The sequence below is a fragment of the Canis aureus genome, chromosome 37, assembly GCF_053574225.1.
Source record: "Canis aureus isolate CA01 chromosome 37, VMU_Caureus_v.1.0, whole genome shotgun sequence".
In the NCBI taxonomy this organism is placed as follows: Eukaryota; Metazoa; Chordata; class Mammalia; order Carnivora; family Canidae; genus Canis; species Canis aureus.
In genome coordinates, this window is record NC_135647.1 from 11,298,284 (window position 1) to 11,310,519 (window position 12,236).

Below are 12,236 nucleotides of genomic sequence, written 5' to 3' on the forward strand. Positions count from 1 at the left end.
CTGTGGGGAGCCTGATGTGGGACTCGATCCCAGGACTCCAGGATCATGCCCTGAGCCAAAGGCAGATGTTCAACCATTGAGCCACCCAGGTGTCCCCAAAAAACCTTCTTTAAAGAAAATGGTGAGCCTACCAGTTAACCAACATTCTCTACTGACAGGGATTTAAGTCTGAAGGCTGCCTAAATTCTCATTTGTGATCCTGATGAAATGTTCTGGTCCTTGTCATTACTTTATGATTCTATAACAAGTTCCTTCTCTGGATTTAGTTATACACATTCCCTGACTCTTCTATCTCTTCCAGGAGGCACAGGCAGGAGGCTCCAGCTCTCACCCTCTTGATACATTTAAGATTTATGAATGCTTTTTCCTATAAACCTTTGAACTTGATGGGTTCCTACCGAGTTGAAAGACCTCCAGGCCTCATGGAGTCCCTCATTCTTTGATATTTAAAAAAAAGAGAGGAGGCACCTGGATGACTCAGTGGTTGAGCAGCTGCCTTCAGCTCAGGTCATGATCCCAGGGTCCTGGGGTCGAGTCCCACATTGGGCTCCTGGTGGGCAGCCTGCTTCTCCCTCTGCTTATGTCTCTGCCTCTCTCTTTGTGTCTCTCATGAATATATATATTAAAAAAAGAGAGGACATGACCTTTTCAGACACTAAACACTATATACAATTAAATTTTGTATTTTTCTGTGATTTTCACTAACTTGCGGTTATAACTTATGAAAGCTGGTCAGCTGACATCCTCTCTCAGTCACACAAAGCTTTTTAGTGGAAGTATTTATCTTTTCTATGTCCTGTATTCTTCATTAGTATAATAAATGAGTCAATATCAACAATAACCAGGCTCAATAAAAATGTATTCTATTCCCTTTACCTGCTTTGACAAATTACAAACATTTCTGTTAATTCTCACTTTTTGCACATCCTTATCGACCTTGTAGCTTTTCCTATTGATGACTACGAGAGGGCACAGGCATTATCCTCTTTTTGAAGCTTAAATTATAGCAGCTTTGGCAAGTGAGACCTTTTCATATGGCTCCATTTATCTTTGAAAATGTTCTTGTTTACCCATACAAGATCTTCTAGCCCTGTCTCTGTGTGTCTGCCTCATAGATGGAATCAAGCATTTCTCCAAAGAAACTTGTATTTTTATTTTTTTTTCCCAAAGAAACTTTGTAGAACAGAATTTTGGCAGTCAAGAATCTTAAGCACAATTTTGTATTTTAGGGTGATTTTTTTCATGGACTATTTTGGTAGAGACTTAAAAAAAATATGTGGCAATACTGTATCTTATATTGATATTATATATTATATAAAAGTCACATATATTATTCATAATAAAATTATATGTGTGTAGGTGTATATACATATATAGGCGTATTTTCAGATTGATTCTACTTAAATTCTTACTTTTAAGAAGAATGGTTTAGAATGGTTCATCCTTTTCTCTTGTATAGGAAATCTTTATTCCTAAAAAAGTAAAGATAATTTCTTGTTCTGAAAACAATACAACAAATAGTTTCCAATAGCAACACAATGCAAAGAATAAAATTACTGGCTAACGTTCAAGAATTCCGGGGCATCTGGGTAGCTCAGTTAGTTAAGCATCCCACCCTTGATTTCAGCTCAGGTCGTGATCTCAGGGTCATGAGATCAAGAGCTGCGGCTCAGTGGGGAGTCTGCTTGAGATTGTCTCCCTCCGCCCCTCCCCCTGCTCATAGTCTCAATCACTCTCTCTCTAAATTGAATAAATAAATTTTTTTTTAATTAAAAAAAATAAAGTTCAAGCATTTTTATGTAGCTCTTTTGTCTTTAGAGTTTATCCTACACAAGATGTTCCAGCAAATTGTTTTGTCCTGGAGTCATAGATAATCACCCACCTTAGTTGGCTCTGTAATTACTCATCTGGTAGATGGTTTAGCCCACTTGTCCCAATTCCCTTTTGATGTGAGGGCAATGGTGTTCCAACAGTGAACAGCTCTATTTCTTAGGAGGTGGAGCCTTTTGGCTACTACTAGAACAGTCTTCTTGCTGGAGATAATCAGCTACCAGAGGAGAGAGAAGCATCCGCTCCACCAGACTCCCCTGAGATATGCACAAGGGGTACATTGCAACTCCATTTGTTTGTGCTACAATTCTATAATACTTAATGATAAATACAAGACCTATCTGATGTATTTTTCAACAAACCAAATCTGACAACTTTTCTAGTAACTGTAGAACCTAGTAACTCTCCAAATCTAATAATATTATTAATTATCTATATAACAAATTACATATATTTAATTAATCATTAAATAATATAATAATTAAACACTATTATGGAATATTATTTTGTGATATTGTTTTGTAATATCATTTTGTAATTTCTGCATATATAATGATTAAATGCTATAATAATTAAAATTATTATTATGGAATATTATTTTGTTACATTGTTTTGTGGTATTCTTTTATAAATATTATTTTGTAAATTTTGTAACTTACAAAATTTATAAATTTTACAACCCAGTATTTCTACATATTTCATATTATCCTGTATATTATTGAATGTATTTTGTAAATTATTTTATATTATTTTATAAGCACTACTAAAGCCAGTCCCATTCATAAATATGTAAAATTCATCCTACCCTCTTTTCTGAGCTATTGGGTCTTCTTTACCTTATAAAACCTAACATTGTCCTACTAAGTTCATATATCATGTTCTGCCGAGGTTTACAATAGATACATCTAAATGAGTCTCCCAATTAACGTTATCCTGTTACCAGCAATTGTCAGGGTTCCCGTGGATGACCATGATGGGATATACTGAGCTCTAGCCAATGGTCTGAAAAGGGAACATGAGAACTTGAGATGTCTGTGTCACTCATTTGTTCCCATGTCCTGGGAACATCTGGAATACCCATGGAAGCCTTCAATCCCTGTCCAGACTAGTTCCTTGGTCTCATTATTTTCCTCTTAAAAGGCTTTAAATTTCTTTTCTGGCCGACTTTAAAGATCTTTGAACTTGGGCAGCCTGGGTGGCTCAGTGGTTTAGTGTCGCCTTCAACCCAGGGCCTGATCCTGGAGACCCTGGATCGAGTCCCATGTTGGGCTCCCTACATGGAGCCTGCTTCTCCCTCTGACTATGTCTCTGCCTCTCTCTCTGTCTGTGTCTCTCATGAATAAATAACTAATCTTAAAAAAAAAAAAAAGATCTTTGAACTTGATGGAACCCTGAGATGTTCTTGCAAACTCCCTGTCTTTTAAGACCATGCTACTCTCACCGATAACAAAATGGTAGCTAATTGAATTTTGGATTTCTCTCATGGCTTTATCTGACCGAGAATCCCAATTTTCAACGTCATCATGAGGGCAGGACACACCTAGGTCTGAAATCTAGCTTTGCCACTTGTTAGCTGTGGGATACCAGGCAAGTTCCAGGTCCATTCTGAGCCTCTTTACTCATGTTAAAATGAAGATAATACTTACACCTCTATCAAGGGATTTACTGGGAGGATTAAGTACAGTAATGTATGTATTATATATTATATATTATATAAATATTTATAGTCACTACATACAGTCCTGCCATAGAAAAGAAGGAATTCCACATTTCAGGTCATGAGCTACCCATCTCACATAATATTTCATATAACAAAAATTCTGGCACAAATGGGCTTGACTTAAGACCTGAGCTTTAAAAAGACTTAGAATCATTACATATCACATCTGGAGGAATTCTCAGAGATCAATGAAGCCTTAAATTCCTTGGGGATAATTAATTTAATCAGGAGCAGAAAGGGACACCCGGATGGCTCAGCAGTTGAGCGTCTTGTCTTTAGCTCAGAGCGTGATCCCAGAGTCCCGGGATCAAGTCCCACGTCGGGCTCCCTACATGGAGCCTGCTTCTCCTTCTGCCTGTGTCTCTGCCTCTCTCTCTCTCTGTGTCTCTCATGAATAAATAAATAAAATCTTAAAAACTTGATATTTCTATCTTCATTATTAGTATTACAGAGTACACACCTGCACAATGAAGCTTGGAGCTCCCAAGCAGACCTGCGGCAGTGACCTGCTACCTCTCTTCTGGAGACGTGCCCAGCTCATTCTCTTTAGTGCTTCTGTAGTCAGGGAGATGGGCAGAGAAGGTGCTCCCTTCCCGCCTCCACCTCTATTCAGGACAGAGTACTGTGCCTGGGACTGAGCTGTCCATGTCCTGCGAGTCAGTGTGGGTCCACAGGCAAGTAGACTTGTCCTTTTGAGTTCCTTCCTCTCTGGATCCCAATACCCAACCTGGAAAGCTCTACTTGTACCTCTTTGATATCTCCTGGTTCTATCCATCCTGACTGTTTCTTTCTCATTAAAGTAACTCACCACTTTATCTCCTCTTTCCCTAGCCCCTACATATTCTAGAGTCAGTGGGAGGAACGCAGCTTTTTTTGGGCTATCATCCTCATCTTTGTGTCCTCCTTAGTTTAGCTGTTTTTTTGAATCTTGCTTTCTGCTTAGGAATGAGCCATGGAAGGGTATCCTGGGGTTGATGAGAGAAATACATACAAAAAATCCATGCATATTACTTGAAAACTCTGCCAAAATTATTTTTATAAATTAGATAATCCTATAGCTGAGAGAGGCAACAAATTATTACTTTAGTATTTTTAAATTTTTTTTTTGAGGCAACAAATTATTAGTCTAGTTCTTTCAGGTATTAGAGAGGAAACTGAAGTCCAGAGAGGATCTGCCCAAAGTCACCTGGCTAGTGGCAGAGGCAATACCGTGGTCCCTATCTCCATGCTTTTAGGCCAGGATTATTTCCAGAACAGTGTGCTACCCCTTTGTAAGAACTCAATTGCCATATTAAAAGTTCCTAATCAACCATAGATAATTTATACTGGCTTTTAGGATATTAATGAAAATGGTACAATTTGTTACCCGTACAAGAGGAACTTGAATACTCATGTTTCTCAACTCATGTTTCTGATTCAGAAAGGAATATTTCTGGGTCATTCCAGATAGTTGGTCATTTGTCACCAAATTGAAGAAGTGGCTTAGTGGAGATGCTCCCTCTAGGTCAGTGTGTAATAAAGCAATAAATCATTAACCAATCAAACTGTGTCACTCCTGGCTGAAAAACTGTTACCAGAACTCAATATTTCTGAGCAGGCTGGCAAGAAATGCCAAGGATACTTATCCTTAGCATACAATGGGAGCGATTTCATTTTACATAGCCTCTCGGTATTCATTATTTCTTCCCGGTCTTGGATGCCAGAGGCTTCTTTTAATTACCTTAAATCTTTATGTGTCACATTCTGTCTGAACCTCGGGGTTTCTGGAAGAAATTGAAAATAGAAATCAGATCGCCAGGCTTCCAATGGGCCCTAGCTTCGTAACTAGGGGTTTCTTTGCTCTGGAGAACAGGACTCTGTGGGTTAGTGTATTGTGTGCACCACTAGAGGGCACTTTGACACTTTTTTTGAAACTACAATTTTTAGAATTTCCCCAAGTTGCAAACATCTGTATCTGTTGTTGTGTCCACACATTAGCAATATTTTGCGGTCGCTCTAATGAAATAATCTCCCTGTACAACAGTGGCACTGTGTGATCTCTAACAGGTATTGATTGATGATGGGGTTAATTCTAATTAATGAAGAGGAAAGTGATGAAGGTGTTACGGCCTGGCTGTAGGCAGAAGTTTAAATGCAAGGAGAAGAAAAGGACTCAGAAGAGTGGGTGCCCTAGGGTTTGGTGACTTGCCTTAGTAGTAAAGCACCCAGAATCATAGTATGATTTACTAGACAAATAGGGCAGACATACAGGGTGAGCCCCACCCCACACTGATGGCTGCAGTTATCAAATGAATTTAGATTCTCCTAAGGAGGAAGAGCAAACACTTATATAAAAAAGAAAAAGAGGGCAGCCCTGGTGGCGCAGCGGTTTGGTGCCGCCTGCAGCCCAGGGTGTGATCCTGGAGACCCGGGATCGAGTCCCACATCAGGCTCCTTGCATGGAGCCTGCTTCTGCCTGTGTCTCTGCCTCTCTCTCTGTGTGTGTCTCTCGTGAATAAATAAATAAAATCTTAAAAAAAAAAAAAGAAAAAGAAACAAAATTAATAAACTTACCAGGAGCCGAAGGATCAAAAGAACTTTGGTGAAATAGGCCTGCTGAATACTGTAGGGAAGAAAAGAAGGAAAAATACATTTTAAAGGTTCATGGTTACTAACATTCTCCTACCTCTCATATCCCAATGTTATTACATTGAAGACATCTGAAATGAGGACCAGGAAAGTACCAGAAGTACAGGCGGGTTATGATTCCTTCCTTCAGACAGGAAATTTGAAAGGACAGTGGGTGGGGAATTGTCACCAACACATACTTATTGAGAAACTTGAAACAAACTCTCACTATAACAAAGACAGAGAATTGGGAGCTGGAAATTTTGGAGAATGACCATAAAGTGCAACTGAGCTCTGCAAAAAAAGGGACATCCCTCCTTGTGGTGGCCCATGATCTTGAGTAAACCAGCCTCACAGGTCTGCCCACCTCAATCTGTTCTGTCTTTTCCCACTTCTAGAACACAAACTTCGTCCGTGACCTCTTTTGCTCTAGGAATGATCTCTTCACTTCAAGTCTCAATGCATATTCTCCTTGACAAAAATTCCACGTGTCATCTGTGACACATGGCTAACTTTCAGATGACCTCCTCTGGATTCATTCTAATCTGTGTCACCTTTCCTACACAGGGCTTCAGTTGCAGTGGTGTCCCCAACTCCAGTCTTGTCTGCTATGGCCTGAAAGGTGAGACTTTTAGAAGTCAAGGCCACTGGTTTTTATATTCTCTCATAAGCCTGGAAGAGGGCTCTTGACACTAAATCATAATATTTTAGACTTGAAGTAGTTTGTACTGATCATCTAGTCTACCCTTCCTTTAAAGAGTTAATGTTGAATGTTCTATGATTATTGAGATCCTCTCAACCTTTCAAATTTCCTTTGTTTGTGAGATGTTTAAAATAAAACTACTCAAAACATGTGTATATAGGTTTTTGCATGAACATAAGGTTTCATTTCTCTGGGATAAATGTTCAGGAGCATAATTGTTGGATCATAAGATAGTTGCATGGCTAGTTTTTTAAGAGACAACCAGACTGTTTTCCAGAGGACTGTACCATTTTGCATTCCTACCAGCAATGAGTGATCCAGTCTCACAGCATCCTCACCGGCATTTCCTGTTGTTATTATCTGTTATTTTGATTATTTTGATGGGTGTAGTGATCTTGCTATGGTTTTGTTTGCATTTCCCTAAGGACTAATGATGTCAAACATATTTTCATGTGCTTATGTGCCACCTGTGTATCTTCTTCAGAGAAATGTCTGTCCTTACCTTTTGTCTTTTCTAATTGAGTTGATTTGTTTTTTTTACTATTGAATGTATAGAGTTCTTTATGTGCTTTAGATATAAATCGTTTGTCAGATATGTGGTTTGCCAATATTTTCTCCCTGTCTCTAGTTTGTCTTTTCATCCTCGTAACGGGATCTTTCACAGAACATAAGTTTTAAATTTTGATGAAGTCCAATTTATCAATTTTTTTATTATGCTTTTGGTATTACTTCTGAGAATACTGCCTAGCCTTATAACCTGAAGACTTTTTCTGATTTTAAAAAAGATTTTATTTATTTATTCATGAGAGACACAGAGAGGCAGAGACAAAGGCAGAGGGAGAACCAGGCTCCCTGCAGGGAGCCAGTTGTGGGACTCTATCCCAGGACCCTGGGATTACAACCTGAGCCAAAGGCAGATGCTCAACTGCTGAGTCACCCAGGTGCCCTTGGTGTTATTTAACTAATGGTTTTATGATCTGATGTTTTACATTTTTTTAAAAAGATTTTATTTATTCATGAGACACACACACACACACACACACACACACGCACACACAGAGGCACATACACAGGCAGAGGGAGAAGCAGGCTCCATGCAGGGAGCCCGACGTGGGACTTGATCCCAGGTCTCCAGGATCACACCCTGGGCTGAAGGCAGTGCCAAACTGCTGAGCCACCGGGCTGCCCTGATGTTTTGCATTTAAATCTATGATCCATTTTGAGTTAATTTTTGTATAAGGTGAGGAGACTTAGGTTGAGGGTCAGTTTGCCCACAGATATCCAATTTCTCCAGCACTATTTGTTAAAAAGACTATCTTTCTTACATTGAATTGCTATTGCACATTTGTCAAAAATCACTTGGGCATATTTGTGTGAGTCTATTTCTGAGTTCTTTATTAGGTCATTGATTTCTGTGCCCATATTTTACCAATCCCAATACCACATAGTCTTTAAAAAAAAAAAAAAAACATAATTGATTTAACTTTTTTTCCTATTGTTGACCATTTGTATTCTTTTCTCTTTTTTTCCCTCCAGCTTTATCGAGATATTACATTTAACTCTGTAAGTTTAAAGTGCACAACACGGTGATTTGATAGAAGTATATATTATGAAATGATTATTGCATTAAGTTTGGCTAACCCATCCATTACCTCACATAGTTATTTTTGTTTGTGTGTATGGTGATAACTTTTAAGATGTACTCACTTAGCAACTTTCAAGTATGCAATACAGTATTATTAACTGTCATCAACCCACTATCACACAGTCTTGATTACTGTAGCTATATGATGCCTTGAAATCAGTTATTTGTTTCTCCCACTTTCTTCTTCTCCAAAAGTGTCAACTTTTCTAAGTCCTTTGCCTTTTCATATAAATTTTAGAATAATCTTGTCTATACCTATAAAAATTCTTGCTTATGTTTTGATAGGAAGTGTGTTAAGTCTGTATGAGTTTGGGAAAACTGACTTTGCGACTGTGTTGAGTCTTCCAGTCCATGAGCATGGTATGTCTCTCAATTTAGTTAGGTCTTTATTTTTTTAATCAGAATTTTGTAGTTTTTAGCATACAAGTTCTATACAAATGTTGTTATATTTATACCTAAGTAGTTCTTTGTTTTTGAGTGAAATGAAAAGTATTTCATTTTTTTAAAAGATTTTTTAAAATTTGTTTATTCAAGAGAGACAGAGAGAGAGAGAGAGAGAGGTGGAGACATAGGCAGAGGGGGAAGCAGGCTCTATGCAGGGAGCCTGATGTGGGACTTGATCCTGGGACTCCAGGATCACACCCTAGGCCAAAGGCAGGCACTAAACCCCTGAGCCACCCAGACATCCCTCATTTTTTTTTTTTGAGTGTATATTGTATAATACAATGTAGTAAAATACAGTATGGTATTATATTTTAATTTTGATGTCCCTGTGTTCATCGCTAGTATATAGAAATATAATGATTTTTTTGCAAATTATTTTGTATTCTGCAATTTTGCTGAATGTGTTTATTACTTCTAGGAATGTTTTTGTGGATTCCATGGAGCTTTATACACAGATAATCATGTCATCTGCAAATAGGGATAGTTTTATTACTTTCCTTCTACACTGTATTCCTTTTCTTTTCTTGCCTTATCATCCTGGCTAGAACTTGCAGCACCATGTTGAATAAAATTGAGAAAGCAGACAGCCTTCCCTTGTTCCTAATCTTAGGGGAAAAACAGTCTTTCATCATTACATATAATGTTTGCCATAGCTTTTGGTAGATTTAAAAAGTCATATTGAGGAAGTTCTTCTGCGTTCCTGTTTTTCAAAGTATTTTTTATCCCAAAGGTCTTGAATCCTGTTAAATTTTTTTTCCTGTATAGATTGACAAAATCACGTGGTTTTTATTTGTTAGCCTGCTAATATGGTGGGCATTGACTGATTTTGAATATTGAATCAAGCTTTGCATCCTTGGGCTAAGCCCCACTTGTTTACAGCCTATAGCTCTGTTTATATGTTGCTAAATTCCATTTGCAAATATCTTGTTAAGATTTTTTGCTCTGTTTCTTTGCTTTTGTTATCAGGGTAATATTGTTTCATAAAATGAATTGGGAAGTGATCCCTCCTCTTCTGTTTTCTGGAAGAGACTGTGTAGAATGTGTGTTGACTCTTGTTAAAACGCTTGGTAAATTCTCCAGTGAAACTATCTGGGCCTGCAGATTTGTTTTTTTAGTTTTTAAATTACCAATTCTACTCCCTTGATAGTAACGGGGTTATTTAAATCATCTCCGAGGTGCTCTTCCTCTCCTCCTTCCTCTTTTTCTTCTTCCTCCTTCTCTTTCCCCTCCTTCTCCTCCTTCATTTTTAGTCTATTTCCTCTTTATTGTTCAAGTTGGGTAATTTCTTTTTCTATTTCTTTTGATTGCTGTATAACTGACATATAATGGTATATTAGTTTCGGGTGTACAACATAATGACTTGACATTTGTATACATGGTGAAATGATCACCTCAGTAAGTCTAGTTGACATCTATCACCACACATAGTAACACAAAGCTTTTTTTTTCTTGTGATGAGAACTTTCAAGATTTAGCCTTGTTGACTCATAGCGGAGGTGGGGTGAGGGTGTGGTGGCCTCATTGCCCCCTGGATTGGTGGTGAAAGTCCTGACTTTCCACTGAGCCTTCTCTGACACCATCTTAGTGGGGAGGGAGAGGTGCACTTCATTAGTGCTGGTTCCGGGAGAAGGCCGTCCATATGCCCATGGACACAACATTGAGGGAAGGAGCAGGACTCATTTTTACCTGTTGGGGATGGAAGTCCTGACTCCATTCTTCCCCTCTTCTGACACTTACCTCCATGTGTGTGGGGTATTAGGGCACCTCATTACAGCCTGATGAAGGTGGAAGTCTAGGATACCCTCTTGGCCTTCGCTGGCATGGGTGGGTGAAGTCACAGAGTTTTCTGTGGTGGTTGGCTAGAGTAGAGCACTATCATTTAAATGTTTTCTGACTTGCTAGGCCTAGGGAGAAGGGAAAACAGGCTTCTGCTCTGCTTTCTTTTCTCTTTGTCTGTTATAGTTTCAGGGTTGCTGACTTCTTCAGCTCTGAGTCTGGACTATATGGGGCAGAAAGAAACCCCAGGGAAGTCACCAGCACATCATTCATTTGGTCCTGAGCTTCCTCTTGGTCCACCTTCCTCTCTCCGCCTTTCAGAATTTTCTTATGTTTGTGTTACAGATAATGTCCAGAGGTTTCAGTTGTACTTAGCAGAAGGAATAGGGGAAAGTATGTCTACTCCTTCTTCCCAGAAGAGGAGTTTGATTTTCCCATACTTAAATTGAAGGACTTGGTCAATAATGTTTTTTCAAGATGTTTTTGCCTCAAAAAATAATGTATTAAATAATGTATTAAATGCTTGTTTACCTTTTTTTCTGTTTACCAGGAGATTGTAAGCACGACACCAAAAACGTGTTTTCTAGTTCCAACATTATAACATGCCCACTCATCCTCACATGCTTTCTGCATGTGTTTGCAGAATTCTTCATCATTCCATTTTCAAGCTCATATCCCAAACAAGATGGTTAAGTCTTTAAAATTGGCTACACTGGCATGAACAGCAGTGTGAAAATTTGTTCAAATGTTAATGTAAGCAATTGCTGTTAACTTCCCATTTACTGTGATACAAAAATATGAAACTTTATTCATTTGGCCAGCATTTATTTTCCTTCCAGATAGAGTTCCCTCCTGGCTCCTTCCTACCCTCCCTCCACCCCCTCCCCACTCTTTTTCCCTTTACCCAGGTTCCTTTCTATAGGAATGCCCTTCATATCTCCCCCCTCCTCTTTTTTTTAAAGTAATCTCTACACCCAACATGGGGTTTGAACTCATGACCCTGAGATCAAGAATTGCACGCTCTACTGACAGAGCCAGCCAGGCACCATGTTCTTCATTCCTTTCATTTCTTCCATGCTCCTACTATCTCCATTTAATTATTTACTGGTGGGGTTTCCCTTGACATTAAAACAAATATAATAAAACTTCTTTCCATCTATGATCTAAACATTAAAATTTAATCCAGACAGAACAATAATTATTCTGTACTTTAAATTGTTTCTTAGTTGTGTTTTACATAAGGATGATTTTTTCAATATAATCTAATTTTTAAAAAGATTTTATTTATTTATTCATGAGGGACACACAGAGCGAAGCAGAGGCACAGGCAGAGGAGGAAGCAGGCTCCTGTGGGGAGCATGGTGTGGGACTCGATCCCGGGACCTTGGATCATGTCTTGAGCCAAAAGCAGACGTTCAACCACTATGCCACTCAGGCATCTCTAATCTAATTTTTAATTGAGATATAATTCATATACTGTAACATATAGCATTTTGAGGTGTACAATTCAA